The sequence below is a fragment of the Macaca thibetana genome, chromosome 3 (assembly GCF_024542745.1).
Source record: "Macaca thibetana thibetana isolate TM-01 chromosome 3, ASM2454274v1, whole genome shotgun sequence".
In the NCBI taxonomy this organism is placed as follows: Eukaryota; Metazoa; Chordata; class Mammalia; order Primates; family Cercopithecidae; genus Macaca; species Macaca thibetana.
The window spans coordinates 78,074,260-78,096,789 of record NC_065580.1 but is presented as its reverse complement, the minus strand read 5'-3'; the positions used below and the strand labels follow the sequence as shown (position 1 = coordinate 78,096,789).

Sequence of the window (22,530 nt, the reverse complement as noted above, 5' to 3'; positions counted from 1 at the left end):
TGTTAAATTATAAAATCATCAAACAAGAACAAAATTGGTAGCTTATTTAAGATAAATTAACCCGCAAAATGTTTACAATGCATATTCCACCCTATTACTTTGTTCTCTGTTTTGTGCAACATTATTACTGTTGGGCAGGGCCCAGCACACAATAGGTGTTCAATAAATATTAGTTGAATAAATTAGTGAACTTCTCTTTGTAGTTCATGGTAAAACTGTGACAAGGCCAGGCGTGGTGGCTCACGTCTGTAATCCCACCACTTTGGGAGGCCAAGGTGGATGGATCACTTGAGGTCAGGAGATCGAGACCAGCCTGACCAACATGGTGAAATCCCGTCTCTACAAAAAATACAAAATTAGCTGGGCGTGGTGGCGCATGCCTGTAATCCCAGCTACTCAGGAGGCTGAGGCAGGAGAATCGCTTGAACCCAGGAGGCGGAGGTTGCAGTGAGCCGAGATCGCGCCATTGCACTCCAACCTGGGCAATGACAGCGAAACTCCATCTCAGGAAAAAACAGTGAGAAGATAAGACTTTATGATACATAATAAAAACTATATTTGAGCATACATGTTTGTAAAAACATATTTGTGAAGCAAAAGAAATCCCCCATCTCTGAAAGTGAGGGATAAGAGAACCTCCAATTTACATGGGAGAAACCAACGTATGAGGAGTTTGGTTTGCTTAGTTATAGGCATGAGACCACAGGAACCTGAGTGGCCAAAGTAATACACATGTCTGTACAACAAGGTCAAAGTTGTGTTTAACAATGCACATGCATGATGTTTCTAAGAAAATACGTATAACTCACTACAAAAGGTCCTTTACTCGAAGAAATATTATTTATCTTTTAAAAAGATTACTGTTCATCCATAGTCACACAAACAGTATATTTGGTTAAAATCATCCAGCACAAAGTCTGTGCTTCCTTTGCCATTTCCTGATTTCAAGGTGTGTATCTACACAAAACTTTCTCCCTACAGCTTGAAAAACCCAGAAAGGTTATCAGCCAGTGTTCTTAACTTCACACAACACATCTGCCTGGAAGCAATTGCTGAATCACTATTTACTGAAATGCCATGTCTGGCGATGACTCAGATAGGACAATAACTGCTTACAAGGAAATTGCCATCTGTAAGATTGTTTCTCTGTAAACAAAGGCATAAAAATGAAAGCTGAACAAACAACAAACAGAAAAGAATGGATCACAATGAAATATAATTTTTGAAATTTTTTCCACCCATTAAAGAATTATTTTATTATGGTAAAAATTCAGTTATTTTCTATATTTTCTCTAATCCATATAAAAGTTAAATACTATTAAAAAATAAGCAAAAATGGATATGAGAAATATGAAATAAGGTACTTAAGTTTTCAAATATCAGTTAACTCTGATTTATATATTGGATAAAAAAATTTCATTTGCAACTCAGACATTTTAACAAAAACAAAAACACTGACAACTTCATAATACCTTACTTTTCACATAGGCTTTTAAAAAACATCACATTTGATTACTGTTGGGCAGGCACAGTAAGATAACTCTGCCCACCCCCAATTTACAAAAGAGTGAAACCTAAGTGGCAGAGGCACTCAGTGACCTGCCCAAGGCTTCCCACATAGAAAGCAGTCACAGTGGGAGCAGAACCCAGTCTCTTGACATCTCTGGGGATTCTGTGGTCTGGTGAACAGTTCCAATGCATGAGGGCCAAGGTGGGAGGAAACTAGACTGTGAGTTAGGGAACAGGGTGTGAAGAGAGGAGCCAAGGGCTCTGATAGGGAGCGCTGAAGGCAGGATCTTGTGCCTTCTTGTCCTGCAGACAGCTTTCATTTCTCCTTTTTGCTTCCATATGCCCCATAGATTATCTGTTTTCTTCCCTTTTCAATGGTGACATCAAATACTTTTGACTGGTGTAAGACTTTATTCTTCCTTCTGGTCCTTCAAAGCAAACACACAATTCCCTTCATATTTTTCAAGAAGTTTTTAAGGCTAGAAACAATTTTACAAGACGCAAAAGTTGTCCCTATAGTGCAGCCATGCAATTTTGTTTCAAATGTAGTTTTTATTAGAGCCTTTAAATGATAAAGGCTACATATACATACTAATGAAGCTCTTTCAGAACTTAAAGGACTGACATGAAATTCATCTATATTTTAGATGAGGGGTTCGCAAATTTTGTAAAGCGTCAGATAGTAAACATTTTAGTCTTTGCAGGCCATAAGTCTCTGTCACAACTTCACAACTCTACCATTGTAGTCACAAGCAGACATAGAAAATATGTAAACTAGTGAGTGTGGCTGTGTTCCAATAAAATTTTGTTTACCAAAACAAGTGGCAGCCTGTAGTTTTCCAGTCTGTTTTAGAGAAATATATGCCTTCCACCTTTTCTGGGATAAAAAGTTGAATGATGGCCAGGCGCAGTGGCTCACGCCTATAATCCCAGCACTTTCGGAGGCTGAGGCAGGTAGATCACTTGAGGTCTGGAGTTCAAGACCAGCCTGGCCAACATGGTGAAACCATCTCTAACAAAAATACAAAAATTAGCTGGGTGTGGTGGCGCGTGCCTGTAACCCTAGATACTGGGGAGGCTGAGGCAGGAGATTTGCTTGAACCTGGAAGGCAGAGGTTGCAGTGAGCCAAGTTCACATCACCGCACTCCAGCCTGTGCAACAGAGCGAGACCCCGTCTCAAGAAAAAAAAAAAAAAGTTGGATGATGTTTTAGCTATATAAGTAGGTGAGAAAGGAATGGTCATTAGAATATCATCATGCTCCCATTCTACTGGGTGAAGATGATTGAGGCGAGAAATTATGCTGAAGAGTGAGCATATGCATAAAGGAAATTGGAAAGGACAGAAATTTCCAGTGATGGGAAAGGAACCAAATGCCTACTTAAGAGGCATGTCACCCAGAGGAGGCTTGTCTGAAGCGGCTGATGGCGGGTGGGTGATGGGGCAGATACTTGGTTCCCACTCCTTACGTAATCGTAATAGGTTCATTGCCCATGCATGTGGTCAGTCAGTACACTGAGTGGTATGATTTGGATGTGTGTCTCCTCCAAACCTCATGTAGAAATGTAATCTCCAATGTTGCAGGTGGGCCTGCTGGGAGGTGTTTGGGCCATAGGCACAGATCCCTCATGAAGTGCCTTCCCTGTGGTAATGAATTCTCAGTCCATATGAGAGTTGGTTGTTTAAGAGTTTGGCATCTCTCTTGCTTCCACTCTTGCCATGTGACACACTGGTTTCCCTTCACCTTCTGCCATGATTGTAAGCTTCCCGGGGCCCTGACCAGAAGCAGTTGCCAGCATCATGCTTCCTGTAGAGCCTGCAGAACCCTGAGGCAAAATAAATCTCTTTTCTTTATAAATTACCATTCTCAGGTATTCCTTTATAGCAACATAAACAGACTAATACACTGAGACACTGGGCTACAGCAGTAAAAGAACTTCAATCTTAAGACAACCGAATGAGGAGACATGAAGAAACCTCAAATGTGTCCCCCAGAGGAGTGTGGGGGTTTTGGAGTGGGCCAAAGTGTGGAGACCACTGATTGGTTGAAAATTACAGGGTGAAATCATGGGGCAGGGAGATGAAGAAATGGTATTCTCTTGTTGATTTGGTTCCTCTGTGGGGGTCTTTAAACTGGTTGGTGTTAGTTGTTCCACTAGAATCCAGGATCTGCTTAAGTAATTCTTCAACAAGAGCTTATGATTCTAGTGTCAGGGATACTATCTTGAACGAAAACCAGAATCCTATCTATAGGAACAATGGGGATACAAATGGTCAGTATCTGGTGTTACATAAATTTTGCTTACAGAGAAATGGGTTGGCCGGGCATGGTGGCTCACGCCTGTAATCCCAACACTTTGGGAGACTGAGGGAGGCAGATTACCTGAGGTCGGGAGTTTGAAATCAGCCTGACCAACATGGAGAAAGTCTGTCTCTAATAAAAATGCAAATTTAGCCGGGTGTGGTAGCACATGCCTGTAATCCCAGCTACTGGGGGGCTGAGGCAGGAGAATCACTTGAACCTGGGAGGCAGAGGTTGTGGTGAGCCGAGATCATGCCATTACACTCCAGTCTGGGACAACAAGAGGGAAACTCCATCTCAAAAAAAAAAAAAAAAAAAAAAAGAAAGAAAAAGAAAGAAATGGGTCAAAGTACAGCCTGAAGAATGCTTAATTATATCTATATATTTCTGTTCAGAATTCCTGTTAACCCTGTGAGGTCACTTCCCTTATGCTTCCTTAAACATGGAGGAAATTCCATTAACATTCACCCCAGACCTCTCCACTCTCCTGTCCACTGGCTGCTGCATTTGGGAGGACTTGGCCACAAGTGGTTCTGTCCCCTTGTCAGAGGCCTTTGAACCAGTGATTCTATCTTGAATAGGATCTGGATAAAATGAGGCTTAGACCTGCTGGGCCACATCCCCAGGAGGTTAGACATTCTTAGTCACAGGATGGGATATGAGGTCACAAGATAGACATCACAAACACCCTGCTGATAAATGAGGATGCAGTAAAGAAGGCAGCTAAAACCAAAATGGTGATGAAAGTGGCCTCTGGTCATCCTCAATGTTCATTATATGCTAATTATAATGTATTGGCATGCTGAACAATACTCCCACCAGCATCATGACAGTTTACAAATGCCATGGCAACATCCAGAAGTTACCTTATAAGGTCTAAAAGGAAGAGAAACTCTCAGTTCTGGGAAATCCCTGCCCCTTTCCTTAAAAACTCATGAATAACCCATCCTTGTTTAGCATATAATCAAGAAACGACCATAAAAATAGCCAACCAGCAGCCCTTGCTGCGGCTCTGCCTATGGGGCAGCCATTCCTTTATTCCTTTACTTGCTTAATAAAGTTTCTTTCTTCACTCTGAGGACTCACCCCAGATTCTTTCTTGCAGGAGATCTAAGAACCCTCCCCAGGACCAGGATTCCTTTCCAGTAACTTCTTCTTCCCTCTCTTAAGAATCAAGGAACACAGGCAGCATGTTGCTGTCTGCTCTGATCCTCCACAGAAACATCCTCCCACTCGGGGAAAAGCCTGGCCAGCTCAGCATATTTTGTAACTGAGTGGAACTAGCTGACAAAAAAGCCAAGCTCTGTAAAATATTTGGAGAGGTTTATTCGGATCCAATATGTGTGTCCGTGACCCAGGAAACAGTCTCAGGAGGCCCTGAGAAAGTGTGCCTGAGGTGGTCAGGTTACAGTTTGGTTTTATCTATTTTAGAGAGAAAGAAATTACAGGCAAAGACATAAATCAATACATGTAAGGCATACATTGGTTCAGCCTAAAAAGTTGGGACATCTCAAAGTAGGGGGTTCTTACAAGTCATAGTTGGATTCAAAGATTTTCGGATTGGCAGTTGGTTGAAGGAGTTCAGCTTTGTCTAAAGACTAGAAGCAAATGCTTGAGTCAAGAAAAAGGGCATTGCGGAAGCCAAGGTTCTTGTTAAGCAGATGACGCCTTCAGGTAACAGCCCTATAGAGAATATCCTAAATGTCTCTCTTCAGACCTTAAAGGTGTCAGCCTTTCATTTAATCTCTCCTAGATCTGGGAAAGATCTAGAAAGGGAAGGAGATTCTCTACAGATGCAATTTCCCCCATAAAAGACAGCTTTGCAGGGCCATTTAAAAATATGTCAAGGAAATATATTCTAGGGTAAAATATTTTTATTTCCTTCAGGGTCTGCTATCTGTCATGAGGTTCTACACCAGTGTCAGGTTGGAATTTGGTATCTTATTGCTACAATGAGTCTGTTTTGTCAGTCTTACAACCTCTCTTTTAACCTTAATGCTAGTCAGTTGCTCCTAAACTCCAAAAGGGAGGGGGTATAACAAGATCTCCAACCTCCCTTCCTGTCATAATTGGGAATTCAGTTTTTCAGGCCCAGAGGGGGTCCGTTCAGTCTGTTGTGGGGGTTTGGGATCTTACTTTTGGTTTACACACTCAATCTAATTCTGGGATTCAGATTAGGAAGCCCTTTTGCTCCCTGTTATAAGCCACATTCTTCAACACCAGCTTTATAGGCAATAAAGTTGAGAGTTTGGTCTCCATCTGTTCCTTCCCCCCCGCCTCCCTCAGTTGGCCAGGTCTCATCTGGGGAAGAGGACTGTTATTACTGCCATGCCCTTGAGCCCAACAAGACTGGAAATGGGCTGCTGTGGACTGGGTTGGAGCCTGCCTGCATACAAAGGGCTGTGAATACAGAAAACTGTTTTTCTTTTCTTTAAAGATGATTTATCTAGAACTCTGTATCTGAGAATGCAATCTACGAAACACTGGTTCCAAGGGGTTCACATGGAAAAAAATATTTCTATGGTCAAAAATATGAGAAAAACCTTCAGAACGCAAGTTCTCTTCCAGCTGATTTCCTAGTGCACTTTAGTATCTAGGAAATTTTGCAGTAAAGAAACTTAAAAAAAATTTTTTTTTTTCAAAGTGTATTTGACTGTGGAGCCATTTTATTCATCTGACACCTATTAAACATCTTGCAGAGCTTCATTAACGCACCATGGGAAATGCTGATACAACATTTCTAAAGTTAAATTTGGTTATAAAATATATTCTTTCATCTGACTCTTCGGAAGACCCTCTATATGGCCAAATTTATTTGGTTTTGGACATTCATTTTAGACAATGTTAACCCACACTTTTTTTCTTTCAATATTTTTTCATGGCTCCCTTTTAATTCATGACTCCCTGTTAATGCATTTGAGGCAGACTAGCAGTATGTGACTGCATTCTGCTACACGATTCTGATTCCAGAATAGTTGATAATCTATAAAGAAGAAAAAGATAGCCAGGCACCTTGAAGACACAGGAGAAAGCCCCAGTACTTAAAAATATCTCCCCCACAAATTCCACCAATTAGAGATTCATTAGGGTTAATGAGCTCGCTTTTAAAATGCAAATACCCTCTGGGAGTGTTTGCCTATTAGTCATTCACCAAGTGAAGCAGTGGAAAGAACAGGAATGGCCACACCATTAACTCCTTTTCATTCTTCAGTCATACTCATTATTCTAGGCAGCCTGGCACTGTGGAAAAAGAATGGCTTTGAAATCTGACAGAACTCTACCCAAATCCTTTACCAAATCTATGGCCTTGTACAAGTTACTTCTCAGTGCCTCAATTTCCTCATCTGAAAAATGGGAATAATGGTACATACTAAGGCTGTTATAAAGATTAAATGGGAAAACATATTAGACACTAATTGCAGAGAAGGATGGGAAGCTGGGGTAAGGTCTTGGTTTCGGCTGCTATTCTGTCTTTGCATGTAGCAATTAGTGATATGCTCGTTTAGCATCGGAGAATCTATGGACTGAATGTGTGTGTCCTCCCTGGCCCCCACAAAATTCATATGCTGAAACCTAATCCCCAATGTGTTGGTAGTAAGAGGTGGGGCCTTTGGGAGGTCATGAGGGTGGAGCCCTCATGAGTATGATTAGTGCCCTTATAAGGGGCGGAAGAGAGCTGAGTTGTCCCCTTCTGCCTTGTGAAAATGCAGCAAGAAGATGCCTTCTACAAACCAAAAAGCGGGCCCTCATCAGACTCCAAATCTGCCAGCATCTTGATCTTGAACTTCTCAGCTTTCAGAACTGCGAGAAATAAATTTCTGTTGTTTATAAGACACACAGTTTATGGTATTTTGTTATAGCAGCCCAAACAAACTAAGACAGAGAGGATGAGAGGACTAGGCCCTTACATGTAATCTTATTAAATGCTCTGGCAGTGTTGTGAGGTAGGCTTTATTGCAGTCATTTAACAGAGGCAGACCTGGTACTAAAACCCAAGTCTGTTGACAGTGACAAATTATTCCATAATATCATGGTGCTTCCCATTACTTATCAAAGCTTGAGTTAAGTTATCCAATTCAATTTTAAACACACTACATTTAAATCTCTTCCAATTCAGTTTAGTTTCCCCTCCTACTTTTTCTAATTCTGTCCATTTAATCCCTGTCTGTTTTCCACCATAATGAAGAAAAAAGGAATGGAGAGAAAACAAAAGTACTAATTGGTTAAGACATGGCTTGCCCAGGAGCCTGGTCAGGATTCTGTTGACAACTGTTATAACCTCAAAGGAAAATGAGCCAAGAATAGGAACAGCTAAGCCATAGAGGAAGGAATGCAGTTAGCAAACAAATATAGGAAAGGGTTCAAGCTGACTGTGAATTAAAGAAAAGCAAATTAAAATGGCACAGAGCATGTAATAAATTAGCATACCAAAATTATTAACACCCAAAATTGGCAAAGGAAAGAACTGGCGCATGCAAAGTGAATGCTCAATAAACATCTGTTGATTTGACTGTAGGTGGGAGAAGGACAGTAAGAAAATGCTGCATACACTACTCACTAAGAGCTAATAAAAAGAACGATAAATGATTGTAAAATACAAAGAAAGTTTCAAACTAAGGGTTCACCAGAACAGGTAGTCTACGTTAAAAGATATTAGTGTGAATTTTCATACATATTTCTATACAACTTTTAGGCACCATGTGAGATTTTAAATGTGATTGCTGTTCAAATCATACAGCTCAAAAACATGCTTACTACTTTAAAAGCATTGGGTCACACTGAATAGTTAAGTATGCTTAATCTGGAAAGTAAGAACACCAACAAATCTAAATGAGGTCATAACCACGGGTCAGTCTTACCCTCCTGCTCTTAATTAACTTGTCTTGGGCTTCACTGATGTCCTTAGTTCTGAGTCTTGTTACTTTGTAGCTATGGGGTAATAATTTTTCTGGAAGATCTTGAAGGAACACCAAAACATCAATTTAGCCGTTTAATGCTTTGTTAAAAACAATTCTCACTTTTAGGCTGGAAGACTAGAAATTGAAAAGGCCAAATTAATTTTGTATATGTACATTTGTACAATACTGTATTATGCTGTACAAATCTGCATCTTGAAAGGTTTTTTGTTGTTGCTGCTGTTAATATATTTCCCATGTCAGAGTAAATTTATATACTGCTCGAAGCGTAAGTTGGGTCAACCATTCCTCAGCCTGAATCCCAAAATACTGCCAATAGAAAACTCTACAAAGGGCTGTTCTCGGCATTCCACTGACAACAGGCTCTATAGGCTCTGCTGAGAACAAACAGGACTGCCATAAAAAAGAATTTTTAGTGTGTATAGCTTAAAGCCTAAATATGTAAATAGAAAATAAAATATGCGCTGGCTGGGCACGGTGACTCTCGCCTGTAATCCCAGCACTTTGGGAGGCTGAGGCGGGTAGAGGTGGGGAGTTCGAGACCAACCTGGCCAACATGGGAAAACCTCATGTCTACAAAAAATACGAAAATTAGCCACGCATGGTGGTGTGGGCCTGTGGTCCCAGCTACTTGGGGGCTGAGGCAGGACGATCGTTTGAGCCCAGTAGCCGGAGGCTGCAGTGAGCCGAGATGGTGCCACTGCACTCCAGCCTGGACAGCAGAGCAAGCGAGATTCTGTATCAAAAAAAGAAAAAAAGGAAAAAAGTCACTTGCAAATCACAGATCATGTAATAATCAGAAGCAAAATACACATGTTAGAGATAGCACAACGTGATAACTAGATGAAGACAGAGTTCAGTTTCAAAATGCAGAAGCTGGTTGGTTTTATTAAAGCTATCACATACGTCATTCAGCTATACAAGATGAACGTGAGAAATTACTGCCCTAATTAGGATCACAATTTGCTATGCTATACTTAATATGTTCATATCAGGAAAGAGATTTGGTCCCTTTAAGAACTCAGGTAAGCCTAAACACTACAAGGCCAGAGCGGGGAAGTTCTAACCTGTTCACTGGCCCACTGATTAGAAGCAGACACACAGCAATAGTGAATCACCATTAGGAGCCTGAGAAGAAGGGCCTGAATGGGCCTGAATCCAAGTTTAGGGCTGCAAACTCAGGGCTGCCCTCCTTTACTATATTGATGAGACTTTTAGTTGGGCTACAATATGCAGACAGAATAAAGTGAAAATCATAGGCTGGCATGGGATGGATGTGCCCCCCAAAAGCAAGGCGCTCTTAGTAGCAGGGAACAGGGTTTTCATCTGCATAAACACAGATAAATCCTGGGATGTCTAGTTGCCAGCAGGGCAGTGCATCTCACATTTCGGTGTACATAAGAATCCCCTGGGGTGCAAATTCCTGAGTATCACAAGAGAGTCTGACTTGAAAAGTCTGATGAAAGGCCTAAGAATCAAAATTTCCCAGATATTCTAATGCAAGTGGGACATGGACAACACTTTGAGAAACACTGAAGCAGACAGAGCCTTAAACAGTGGACAGACTATTATCTGCCTACTTTTTACAGTCACTGTCTCCTCTTTCCCTTTATCGATTCCCCCCACATTGTTCAAATATGTAAAGAATAAATAACTCCGTATGAAGATTGGGGCTCACTAAGTAAATGTTCCCAAAGGAATTGAAAGCAGAGTCTCAGGCCGGGCGCGGTGGCTCAAGCCTGTAATCCCAGCACTTTGGGAGGCCGAGGCGGGCGGATCACAAGGTCAGGAGATCGAGACCACAGTGAAACCCCGTCTCTACTAAAAATACAAAAAATTAGCCGGGCGCGGTGGCGGGCGCCTGTATTCCCAGCTACTCAGGAGGCTGAGGCAGGAGAATGGCGGGAACCCGGGAGGCGGAGCTTGCAGTGAGCCGAGATCGCGCCACTGCACTCCAGCCTGGGCAACAGCGTGAGACTCCGTCTCAAAAAAAAAAAAAAAGAAAGCAGAGTCTCAAAGAGATAATTGAACATACACCCATGTTCACAGTAGCACCCTGCACAACAGCCAATGGTGGAAGCAACCCTAGTCTTCACTGACAGATGATGAATTAAAAAATGTAGTATAAACATATAATGGAATATTATTTAGCTTTAAAGGGAAATTGATACATGCTATGACATGGATGAAGCTTGAAGACATTGTTAAGTAAAATAAGCCAGTCACAAGACAAATACTGTATGATTCTACTCATATGAGATACCTAAAATAGTCAGATTCATAGAGACAGAAAACAGAATGGTGGTTTCCAGAGTCTGTGGGGAGGGGAGAAGGGGCGTTTTGTTCAATGAGTACAGAGTTTCAGTTTTAGTTCTAGAGATCTGTTGTACAACAATGCGAATGAACTTACCACAAATAAACTATATACTCAAAAATAGTTTAAGATGGCAAATATTACATTGATTTTATTACAAGTAAATAAAAAATTAAGAAATAAGATGTTTTTCTCTATTTAAAACAATAAATTGGTACTTTTTCAATTTGTTTTAGTTTTGCTCTAACAATTGTTTTCATACAGATGTTATAAGTCTCTATTCCATATTCACATTGTGATTTTAATAAATAGGTATTTAAAGGGAAAAGAAAAGTCATGTGAGGGAAATGTGGTTTTTTTTCTCTCTGCTATGAATTGGTTATGGCTCAATAAAAGGCCTCACCACCTGGCTACAAGAATAGTTTAACCACCTGCCCAGCTACTATGCCTTGCAGCAAAAAAATAATAACCAGTATCAGAGGAACACACTTTGACCACTTTGTACTACTACAATAATGTTGTTTCTGTTGATGTATATCTGCAAGTTTGCTTGTATGTATATCACCAGTACTGACAGTGTTAGTGATACTGCATATCAATATGCTCTACTCTAAAAAAACTGTAACTGCTGGTTACAAAAATAGAAATTTTTAAGTAAATGAAGAAATTTAAAATATAAAGTATTAGGTAACAGATGAAGCACAATTACAGATTATGGAGAATTTCAGGGCTAATATTATATCCTTTAATGATCTAGAACAAAATACCTAGATTTCCTCTGAAGATGGGACATTTTTCAATCTTCTTAAGTCTTGATGTCACTAGAATGGGAAGAGGAGGTTGCTGAAAATGAAATTCAAGTGTTTGGTGGGGAGAGGTTTGATATCGACAAATATTTTAAGTCCCCACTCCCACCAACTCCCCAACCCCTTTACTGACCGCTGGCTTTGCTTCCTGTAGAAAGTACAGAAAATCTGAGGAGTTGAGAGAAGGAAAAGGAGAGTCACCAGGTAGGAGGCAGTGGACAATCAGACATTGAGAGCCCGCTACTGGTAGGTCCTAATCTAACAGCTTGAAAACTCTGACCTCAGGAATTCCAAAATAAGCTGATAATATAAAATCACAAATATGGAAAGGTATAAAAGCAAGAGCTCATTAAGAAGGAAGCAGCACTGGGTGAGAGTGAGCAAGTGGCATGGCTAAATAGTATGAGAATAAATAGTATGAGAATCTGCTTGATAACAGAGTGAAATGTGATGACAGAAAGAGAAGGGACCACTCTCAGCCTAAAATATTCCCCAACCTAGATTTCAACCAGCTAACAATATATATTCAGTCTTCATGCCTCAGCGTCAACACAACTACCTCAAAACTACCCCCAATAAAACCCATGTCTGCTTTACAAGTTATATGTTCTCCTTCTTCTCCAAAGCACTTCACACATATGCAATCACTTAATTACATGCACTCCCTTATTTAAAAGTTGTTGTTCCCACTAGACTATCAGTTCTACAAGGACAATAATGTGTTTATTTGCCACAGTATTCTCAGCATCTGGTAAAGTGACTGGCACCAAGTAGGCTCTGACTAAATGGCTGTTTCCTGACTGGTGCATTATGGCAAACATGGGATGGTCAAGAGGAGGGTGGCAATGGTGTCAGAAAAATTTAAGTTTCTGATGAAACCATGAGTTACGTGAAGTAAATTTAGGAGGATACACTTTGGTAATAGGAAATGAGTTTATTAATAGCACTTTGACGTGGGTGAAAGGCAGAAACTGAGCAAAAGGCTTAAGGAGAGATTTACAACCACAATTCTAATGTGAAGTTTGGAATGGATTTCTACAATAAGGACAGGGTAGCTCAGCTATAAGATACTTGCAAATACTTCCCAGAAGTTTGCAAGGGTAGAAGGAACAGGGCAAGGAGTCAATGGTGACTTTGCAGCTGCATTAGGAAAACTGATAGGTCTCTGGTATTCTGTGGAGAAGAGAATATGGGAGAAAGGAGAAAGAGAAGAGATTTTACTGGGTTCTGCATAGTTACAATGGAGTTTGAGGTAAATTACATGAAATATAAAAGTTGGCTGAGACTCCAAAGGAATTCTGATAAAGTAATTTTATTTATCATACTGTATTCGATGCTGTATTTTAAAGTTTACTAATATATATTTGATTAATTTAAAACACCTATTTTTCCAAAGCAGTACTATATTAGAAATACATGGCAACACATTTGCAATATTTTGTAAATTTCTCTAAAAGTAACAGTACTGTTTTAAAAAATCTGGAGTCATTTCAGTTTGTAAAGAAGGACTCACTAATATCAAGACTGGCTAAAGAGTAAAAACATTTACTCTTTTAAAATTATGAAAATCATATGTGGTTTATATATGTTAAACCTATATTTCTAATTACCACCAAATTCCACAGTACTGCTTGGTTTCATAAATTAGATATTCTTGAAATTAGACTTACTTCATTAAATCCCCATCATATACTTATATCATCATGACTCAGTGTTTTCAAATAAGTTCAGCAGTTTTCTAGGGGGCAGGTTTAGTGAAATTAGAATTCAGTTGGACACGTGCCTGATTGGAAAACATATTTTAAAAATTCTAATCTCTAATAACTTGTTTTAAGGCTTGGAGGACTAGCATGGAAAAAAAGAGAAACATATTAACTAACCAGCTGTTTTATGCCAAGTTGTCTAAGAGTAGCGGCTTCACTCAAATCAACTTGTCTCAGTCAAATCCCTTCTTTTCTCCCACTCCTAAGCTTTAACCACATCCGGACTTAAAATGAGGCAAACCTTCCTCCTCCTATAGCTGTCAAGGTTCTCTCTTCACCCTGTGAGAAAGCACATCAATCCCAGTGAGAGCAAAGCATCTGGAAACCACAGCATGGTGGCAACAGGGAATACCTTTCAATCTAAGGCAAGAGCAAAGTATTTCTCTTCTCCACTAAACTGATAATAAATTTAGTTGGTAATAATGTAAATTATAATAACAATAAAGATTACAGTTATTATGTAAAAAAATACTTCTCTGAACAAGACTTACAGAAGAGGGGGAGGGAATACTCAATGTTTACTCTTCTGTATAGCCTCAGCTGATCTGTACACTATGCATCTACTTCCCCATCTCATAGCAAAATTAGTAACTGATGATGGTTGACATTTTCAGTAATGCAACAAACAGGAGTTGTACACCATCTGATAGATTGCAATGAAAAAAACACATAATTATTGTGATATTCCTAGCAGAAATTCCTGAATCATAACCTGAATCTAATTGCAAAACATGTCATACAAACTCAAATTGAGGGATATTTTACAAAATAATTAGCTTGTAATTTTCAAAAATGTCTAGATTTTGAAGGTCAAGGAAACACTGAGGAACTATTCAAGATGGAGGGAGATTAAAAAGACATCACAAGTAAATGCAACATATGATTCTAGACTGGATCCTTTTGCTGTAAAGGACATCACTGGGACAAAACATAAATGTAGGAGATGTCCTTGCTTTTAGGAAATGCACACTCAAGTATTGGGAAATAATGAGACATCATATTGTCAATTTACTCTCAAAAGATTCCAAAAAAACAAAAAGCACTTCATACTGTTTTTGTGACCTTTAAGTTTGAAATTATTTTGAAATAAAAAATATATGAGAGGAATAGTTAGGATGATAAGAATACATGGATATGATATATAGATAGGTATAGCGATAAATACATTGATAGGTATATCTCACAAGTTCCTTTATCCCACCAACTAAAATGGAACTAATCCTTTACCCCTTTCACCTTCTCCTCCTAGGTATTCTTTGTGTCAAGGAAGAAAAAGTATCACCAATTGCCCTGCTTCTTCTTCCTCCCTCACTCCCCACATCATGCCATTCAGCTAGCTGGCTCTTTTGTTTCCTGGCCTCCACGTTCAGCTTTCTAAAGCCACTGACTCTACTCGAGTTTAGGCTACCAGGATTTCTGTGATTCCCATAAGTGGCCACACAATCAATCTGCCCTCCTCTACTTGTTCTCTTTCCTTCAATCCATTCTTTACTCTTTCTTAACACAGACCTGGCCTTTGCCCATCCCACAATTATTTTATGGCCCTTATTGTGCTTAGGATAAACGTCAAATTCCTTCACATGGCTTATAAGTCCAGGACAATCTGTACCCTGACTAACTCATCCCTTTTCATCCCTTCTGCTCCAACTCTACCCTCCAATCATAAAACAACTTTCAGATCCTCAAATCTGCTTCCTTTCAGGTGTGCTGTTCTCTGTCTCGAACATTCTTCCCCATTCCATCTCACCTCTTCCCACTGAACATACAATCAATATTCAAGAAATATTCAATTTAATGGGTAAATGAATGATTGACATCTTAAAAGTCTTATTGCATTTTCCCCAAATCATTGTTCAGAAAGTTTTCACTCTATCACTTTTTACCATATCCCGATTCACTTCTTATATTAAATTCTATGTCTACTTGATTTATGGGTGTCTTTTTCTCTTTACCTGCTAAAATCTGAAGGACTGATATCAGATTTTTCAGACACTTGGAAATGACCATACAGGAAAAGTTCTCCACAAACACTGCACATGCCACGAAAACTCCAACACAGTTCAGACAGTTAGGGAACCTTTCTAAGAAGGAGGGGCATAAACTAATGTAAAACATATTGAGATTATATGGTAATACGCAACTGGGTTGCTCATGTTTATTTTCTGATATAGCACTTTTTCCTCAAAAGATTTTAAGTAGGCTGGGCGCGGTGGCTCACGCCTGTAATCCCAACACTTTGGGAGGCCAACGCAGGCAGATCACGAGGTCTGGAGATTGAGATCATCTTGGCTAAAGCAGTGAAACCCCGTCTCTACTAAAAATAGAGAAAATTAGCTGGGCGTGGTGGCGGGTGCCTGTAGTCCCAGCTACTTGGGAGGCTGAGGCAGGAGAATGGCGTGAACCTGGGAGGCGGAGCTTGCAGTGAGCAGAGATCGCGCCATTGCACTCCAGCCTGGGCGACAGAGTGAGACTCCGCCTCAAAAAAAAAAAAAAAAAAAAAAAAAAAAAGATTTTAAGTAGAAAATGTTAAGCCAAAGAAATCACAATTTCCTTGAAAATTTCATGAAAGGGGACAAACTCCTTATAATAAGCTCTTTCCAATAACTTTATTAAATAGCAATGATTTTGCTGATTTAACAGGTGAAGAAAATAACAAAAAAGAGTTTAAAAAGTTCCCAGCATCACAAAACTCCTAAATAGCAGAGCCATATTTAAACTAAAGTCTGTCTAGAGTCAAGATCCACACTTCTTCTAATACAATTATAAAAGGAAACAATTCACTCTAAATTTTCTTCATAAGCAATATCCACCTTCAGAATGGCATACTATCAGTTTGCCATAGACAAACTGGATCCATTTATCATCTTTAATTTCTTCCTTAATTTTTAAATTTCTTCTTCATCTTTAATTTCACCTCCTTTTGGCGAAGGTACTGAATTAGAGTAGACAGCATACCGTGTCAATTTTTGGTCTTATTTTGCTTAACCAGAAGTATAGTATACTGATCATTTTATAACATTGTACAAAGCCAACTGAATTACCGCGTGTAACAGGGTGCCTGTGAAAACAGTTTTTTGTTGTTAGTTTTTAAGTATTCTGCTGGTGTAATTGTTTCTGGCTTTGGTGCTGTGTTTCTATTTTCTTTTAAGGACTTGGAACCAGTTTTACACCTCTCTAATGAAAGCACATCAGTTTACCTCTATAATTCCCAATAGTTAGTTTTTAAGCTACAAATCTTGGTAGTTAAGACCTGGAAGCAGCCTTTGAGATTATTTTGGCTACTGCCCTTCATCCTTGTTTCCAAACCTATTTTATAAGTGAAATCTGAATACAGTGTCCTGATTGTACATTCTGATTCTCACTTCCCAGCCTCGTAGCTCAATAAACACCCAAAGACACAACCCCTGCAGCATCTGAATTTCTCTTTTTTTGAAGAAAAATAAATAACTTCTACAAAAGATAGAATTCTCAAGTTGTCATATTCCAATTCTACAGTCATGAGAGATAATTAATTCCTTTGATTTTGATAAGAGAAAAAAACATATTTTAATAACCAACAGCCCTGGCTTACAGACTATTTTGAGCAAGTTACAACTATCTGTAATGGATCTGACCTAGTTTCATTTTACAAAATTAGACAAGATGGGTGCAACCAGCCTGTCTCTTACAAGGATTAAATGAGACCCTAGATAGTCTCTTCCTAAAAATCAGCAAATCCACCATCTCAAAAGAGGACAGTTAATCTCTACATCAGACTTTGCCAGTGAGTATGCAGTCCACATAACAGATTATACACTAGGTTGGGCGCGGTGGCTCATGCCTGTAATCCCAGTGCTTTGGGAGGCTGAGGGAGGCAGATTACCTGAGGTCAGGAGTTCAAGACCAGCCTAGCCAACATGGCGAAACTCTGTCTCTATAAAAAACACAAAAAAATTAGCTGGGTGTGGTGGTGCGCTCTGCAGTCCCAGCTACTTGGGCGGCTGAGGCTGGAGAATCGCTCAGGAGGCAGAGGGTGCAGTGAGTCAAGATCACGCCACTGCACTCCAGGCTGGATGACAGAAAGAGACTCCGTCTCAAAAAAAAAAAAAGAGAGAAAAGTTATACACAAGACATTCTGCTACTGTTGCAGCTTGCAGGCACAGAAGGTCAACAACATGGATTAACAAGGATTAAAGTATTATTTTCTGATTACATTTGTGGTTCAAGTTTCTAGGTACTTAAAACTATCATTAAGATTAAACCAAAAAAACTACAATTTAAAATGAATAAAAAAGAAAATAAAACAAATTTAGAAAATTGAAAGTAAACTGAGAAAAAAATTATTTTTATTATCTATGCAATAGCATGTAGATACACGACTTAGACACATTTTCTTATCTCTGAGGAAAAAGATGAGATAAGACAACTCCTGACACAAACACTGGTATCTCACATGCACACATATATGAAGGCATTCAGATGAATAAATGCTATAAGAAGGAAGAGAATCACTAGAGTGATCCAAAAGAACAGAAAAGCATATGAGAATATGTGAGAAAAAAATCCGAGAGGAAAGCTGAAAGATTTTTATTTTTTCCCTTATTTATCCTAAAGTTTATTTTCCATTAGTATTTTAAAAATTATTCCCAAGCTATTGTATTCTTTAAAAAAATAGAGAAGCGAAATAGAGAACAGATAATAAAAAGAGAAGTTTTTAAAAATGAGAGAATGGAAAAAGTGTAAAGTAGTATAAAGGGTAAATAATGTGATTTTCATAACTACTTTTCCTAATGTAATGACAGATTATTTTCACATTCTACAACTTCATTAGTTTTATGTCTAACTTTATGACTTGCTGCTTCATTCAAAGAACAAGGCTAGAGAAAATAGTTGAGAATTGATAAAAATGAGTACTTCAATGCATTAAAAGAATAGATCAGAATTCCACATTTCTATTTTTTAATATTTTTCAAGGTTACCATTTTTCTATTTCTTTATTCTATATATTAATTTCTCCCTCTTTGAAATTATAAACTAAATGTTCACAGACCCGAAAGTATTATGGGGGAAAAACTGTTAACATTAATAAGAGCTTGGTAAAAAGGATGAATACAAAATTAATATAGAAGATACAGTAGCTTTCCTATAACTTAAGTTACAATGGGAAGAAAATATCTCATTCCCAGTAGTCACAAAATATAAAATATTCAGAAATAAAATTTTTAAATTTTAAGAATAAAGCTATAAAACTTTACTGCAAGAATAAACCTATAAAACTTTACTGAAATGCATTTCATAAAAAATAATTAAATAAATGGAGAATCATTTCTCGATACGATTATAAACATATAAATATGTCACTTTTCCCCCACATTAATGTAAAGAAAATGCCAGCAATGCAATTTCATAAGATCTCCAGTGATTTTTCCAGAATGCAGCAGTATATTTTAAATTTCTACCAGAAAATAAAAGAAAGAAAAGAAAGAATAACCAGATGATTTTGGGGAAAGAATAAGGTGGGGAGGGGAAGCTGTGCCCTATATACCATTAAATTGTTTTTAGTATAAATTAATTAAAACAACAATGAACTGGAAAGAAGGCAGATCGAGGACACAGAAAACTCAGCTTCTAGGATTCTAAGATATAAAAGAATTTAGTTCATCCAGTTCATGTCAACAAAATGTTATTGAATGTTTATGTGTCAGGTACTGTGCCAGCAGGAAAGTAAACAGGTGTAAGCTTTCTAGAAGGCAATTTGGCAATATATATCAAGAACTTTTGAAGAATGTATAAGCTTTTAGCTGGTAAATCCACTTCTAGGATTTATTCTAAGGAATGGTCAGAAATTTCTTCAAGTATTTACACAAAGATGTTTATCATAGGGTTATTTCTAATAGTGAAAACCTGGCAGAAATGATGGGTAATTAATAAGTTAATTGTGGTATATCCCTACAATGGAATATTACATAACAATTAACATTATGTTTTAAAACATGTTAATGCATAAACACAAGAGAATATCATATAACAATGAGAATAACAAACTACAAGTGCATGGAACAATATGGATGAATCTCACAAACATCATAATCTTTAGTGAAAGAAGTGAGATACAGAAAATGTACACACTATATGATTCTATTTACATACATTTCATATATGTAAAACAAATTGTGCTGTTAGAAGTCAGGATTGCTTTGGAAGTTGGATGAAGTGACTGAAAGGAGTAGGTTGGGAGGAGATTCTAGGATTCTGCAATTTCTTTTCCTTGATTTGGACACTAATGACATTTTGTGAAAAGTTATCAACCTTATCATTTGTGCATGTTTCTGCATGTATGCTATTCATCAACAAAAAGTTTTTAAAAATTAATGACTTAGAAAAAGGAAGTCCCTAATATTAAGGTAGGAAAAAAATCAAGCTATAAAATATCTGTGCATAAAATACAGTTCCAGTTTTGTAAATAAAAGAATAGCAATAGGAAAATTGCTAGAAGGAAAGGAGGTCGCTGGGAGCATAGTCTGCGGGGGTGGTTGGGAGGGATAGAGGAGCCAGTAGGAAATGGGGAAATACCCCTATGGTTTCTCATAGGAATCATTTATGAGGAGAGTTTAGTTTGAAGAAGAGAGATGGGGGTGGTAGAGAATCTGTGTAGTAAATAGCAATGGTTGTAAGACAGGACTACTGGAACCTGTTTAAATTCTGAAAGCAAAGAGTCAACAGAGAGGGAAATGTACAGGAAATACACAGAAAAAGAACAATAATGCCCCTTGGCAGGCCAGTTGAAGTGTATAAAAAAACAAGCAAACTCAGAAAAGGGGCTGGCAAGTTTTGACTACTGTATGTACACAAAGCAGTTCTTGTTTGTAGAGCTTGGCAAATTAATATATTAAGAAACTTGGGCTGGGCACAGTGGCTTATGTCTGTTATCCCAACACTTTGGGAGGCAGAGGCTGGCAGATCACTTGAGTTCAAGAGTTTGAGACCAGCCTGGGCAACATGGTGAAATCCTGTCTCTACAAAAAATACAAAAATTAGCCAGGTGTAGTGGTGTGTACCTGTAGTCCCACCTATTCTGGAGGCTGAGGTGGGAGGATCACTCAAGCACAGGAGGTGGAGGTTGCAGTGAGCTGAGATTGTGCCACTGCACTCCAGCCTGGACAGCAGAATGAGACCTTGTCTCAAAAATAAATAAATAAATAAAGGAAAGGAAATGAAGGAAAAGAAAATTAAGAGGAAAAAAATGGGGCTGGGTATGGCGGCTCATGCCTGTAATTTCAGTACTTTGGGAAATCAAAGTGGGAGGATGGTCTTAGTACCTTGGGAAACCAAAGTGGGAGGATCACTTAAAGCCAGGAGTTCCAGACCAGACTGGGGAACATAGTGAGACTCCATCTGTAGAAATGTTTGTTGTTGTTGTTAATTAGCTGGATGTGGCGATGCACACCTGTAGTCCCAGCTACTTAGAGAGGCTGAAAAGGGAGGATTTCTTGAGCCCAGAAGTTCGAGGCTGCAATGAGCTATGATTGTAGTACTGTACTCTAGCCTAGGTGACACAGCTAGACTGTCTCTTTAAAAAAAAGATTTTTCTTCCTTTTTATATCAATTTTTACATTTTCATGAGGCCTTCACATCATCCTATTATCTGGATTAGGTTAATTCTTTAAAAATTTCAGCCAGAGAATAACCTATCTCTCACTTCAAAATACTTCAGAGGAAAATAAAGACCAGGGCAAATGAAGCCTAGACAAAGTATAGAAGGCGAAGTATAGAAATAGCAGTTCTGGTGGCAAGTAGTATTTCTACCATATGATAGTTGTGTGACCTTAGGCAAATTATTTAACCTCACTGTGCCCGAGTTTCTCTATCTGAAAAAATGATGAAGATACTAATAGATTGATAAGAAGTTTGCATGAGATCATCCATATAAAATGCTTAGCCTAACATGTGACACAGAGGAAACCCTTATTAAGTATACATTCTATTATCATTTATTCTTATTTTTATTTAGAAGTGGAGTTTCTAAGATGTCTTCAAACCTAGAAACACCAAAACAAAACAAAGAACACAATAGGTAACGAAGCAGCAGCCCCTAACTCACAATAAATAATCTCAACAAAGAATATGCTCTCAACTTTTTATTTTGAAAAACATTAGGCTTAGTGTGTTGGCTCACACCTAAAATCCTAGCACTTTGGGAGGCCAAGGCAGGAGGATCACTTGAGACTAGGAGTTTGAAACTACCTTGGGCAACACAGCGAGACCTTATCTCTGCAAAAATAAAAAAATTTTAAAAACAGCCAGTTGTGGTGGCACGCGCCTGTAGCCCTAGCTACTCAGGAGGCTAAGACAGGATGATCATTTGCGCTCAGAAGGTTGAAGCTGCATTGAGCTGTGATTGCACCCCTGCACTCCAGCATGGGTGACAAGACCTGCCTTTTAACAAAAGAAAAGAGGCTGGGCGCAGTGGCTCACGCCTATAATCCCAGCACTCTGGGAGGCCGAGGTGGGCAGATCACAAAGTCAGGATATCGAGACCATCCTGGCTAACATGGTGAAACCCCATCTCTAATAAAAATACAAAAAATTAGCCGGGCCTGGTGGCAGGCACCTGTAGTCCCAGCTACTTAGGAGGCTGAGGCGGGGGAATGGCATGAACCCATGAGGCAGAGCTGGCAGTGAGCCGAGATAGTACCACTGCACTCCAGCCGGTGTGACAGAGTGAGACTCCGTTTCAAAAAAAAATAAATAAAATAAATAAATAAATAAATAAATAAATAAAAGAAAAAAAGAAAAACTTTAAATCTATAGAAAATTTGAAAGAATACTACAATGAACACTCTGGACTGTTCACCTTTACCTATATTAAATTTTGCCATATTTATGTGCTCTCTCTCTCTCTCTCTCACACACACACACACACACACACACACACACACACA

At 38.7% G+C, this 22,530-nt stretch overlaps 1 protein-coding gene and 1 long non-coding RNA gene across 8 annotated transcripts in view; both read right to left on the bottom strand.

Moving 5' to 3' along the window:
• The window catches only part of UMAD1 (UBAP1-MVB12-associated (UMA) domain containing 1), a 559,686-nt gene that overhangs the window by 70,866 nt on the left and 466,290 nt on the right, over nucleotides 1–22,530 (bottom strand). The gene's annotated exons all lie outside the window — the stretch shown is intronic.
• On the bottom strand, nucleotides 1,398–20,769 carry LOC126949975 (uncharacterized). Of its 7 annotated transcripts, none has more exons than XR_007724013.1 (4): nucleotides 14,101–20,769; nucleotides 11,808–13,888; nucleotides 7,543–9,462; nucleotides 1,398–4,106 (listed from the first exon to the last, which is right to left on the bottom strand). It is a non-coding gene; the product is annotated as an uncharacterized LOC126949975 (long non-coding RNA). The 7 variants fall into 7 exon arrangements; XR_007724014.1 differs by having other exon boundaries at nucleotides 1,398–4,080; XR_007724009.1 differs by having other exon boundaries at nucleotides 1,398–7,611; nucleotides 8,670–9,462.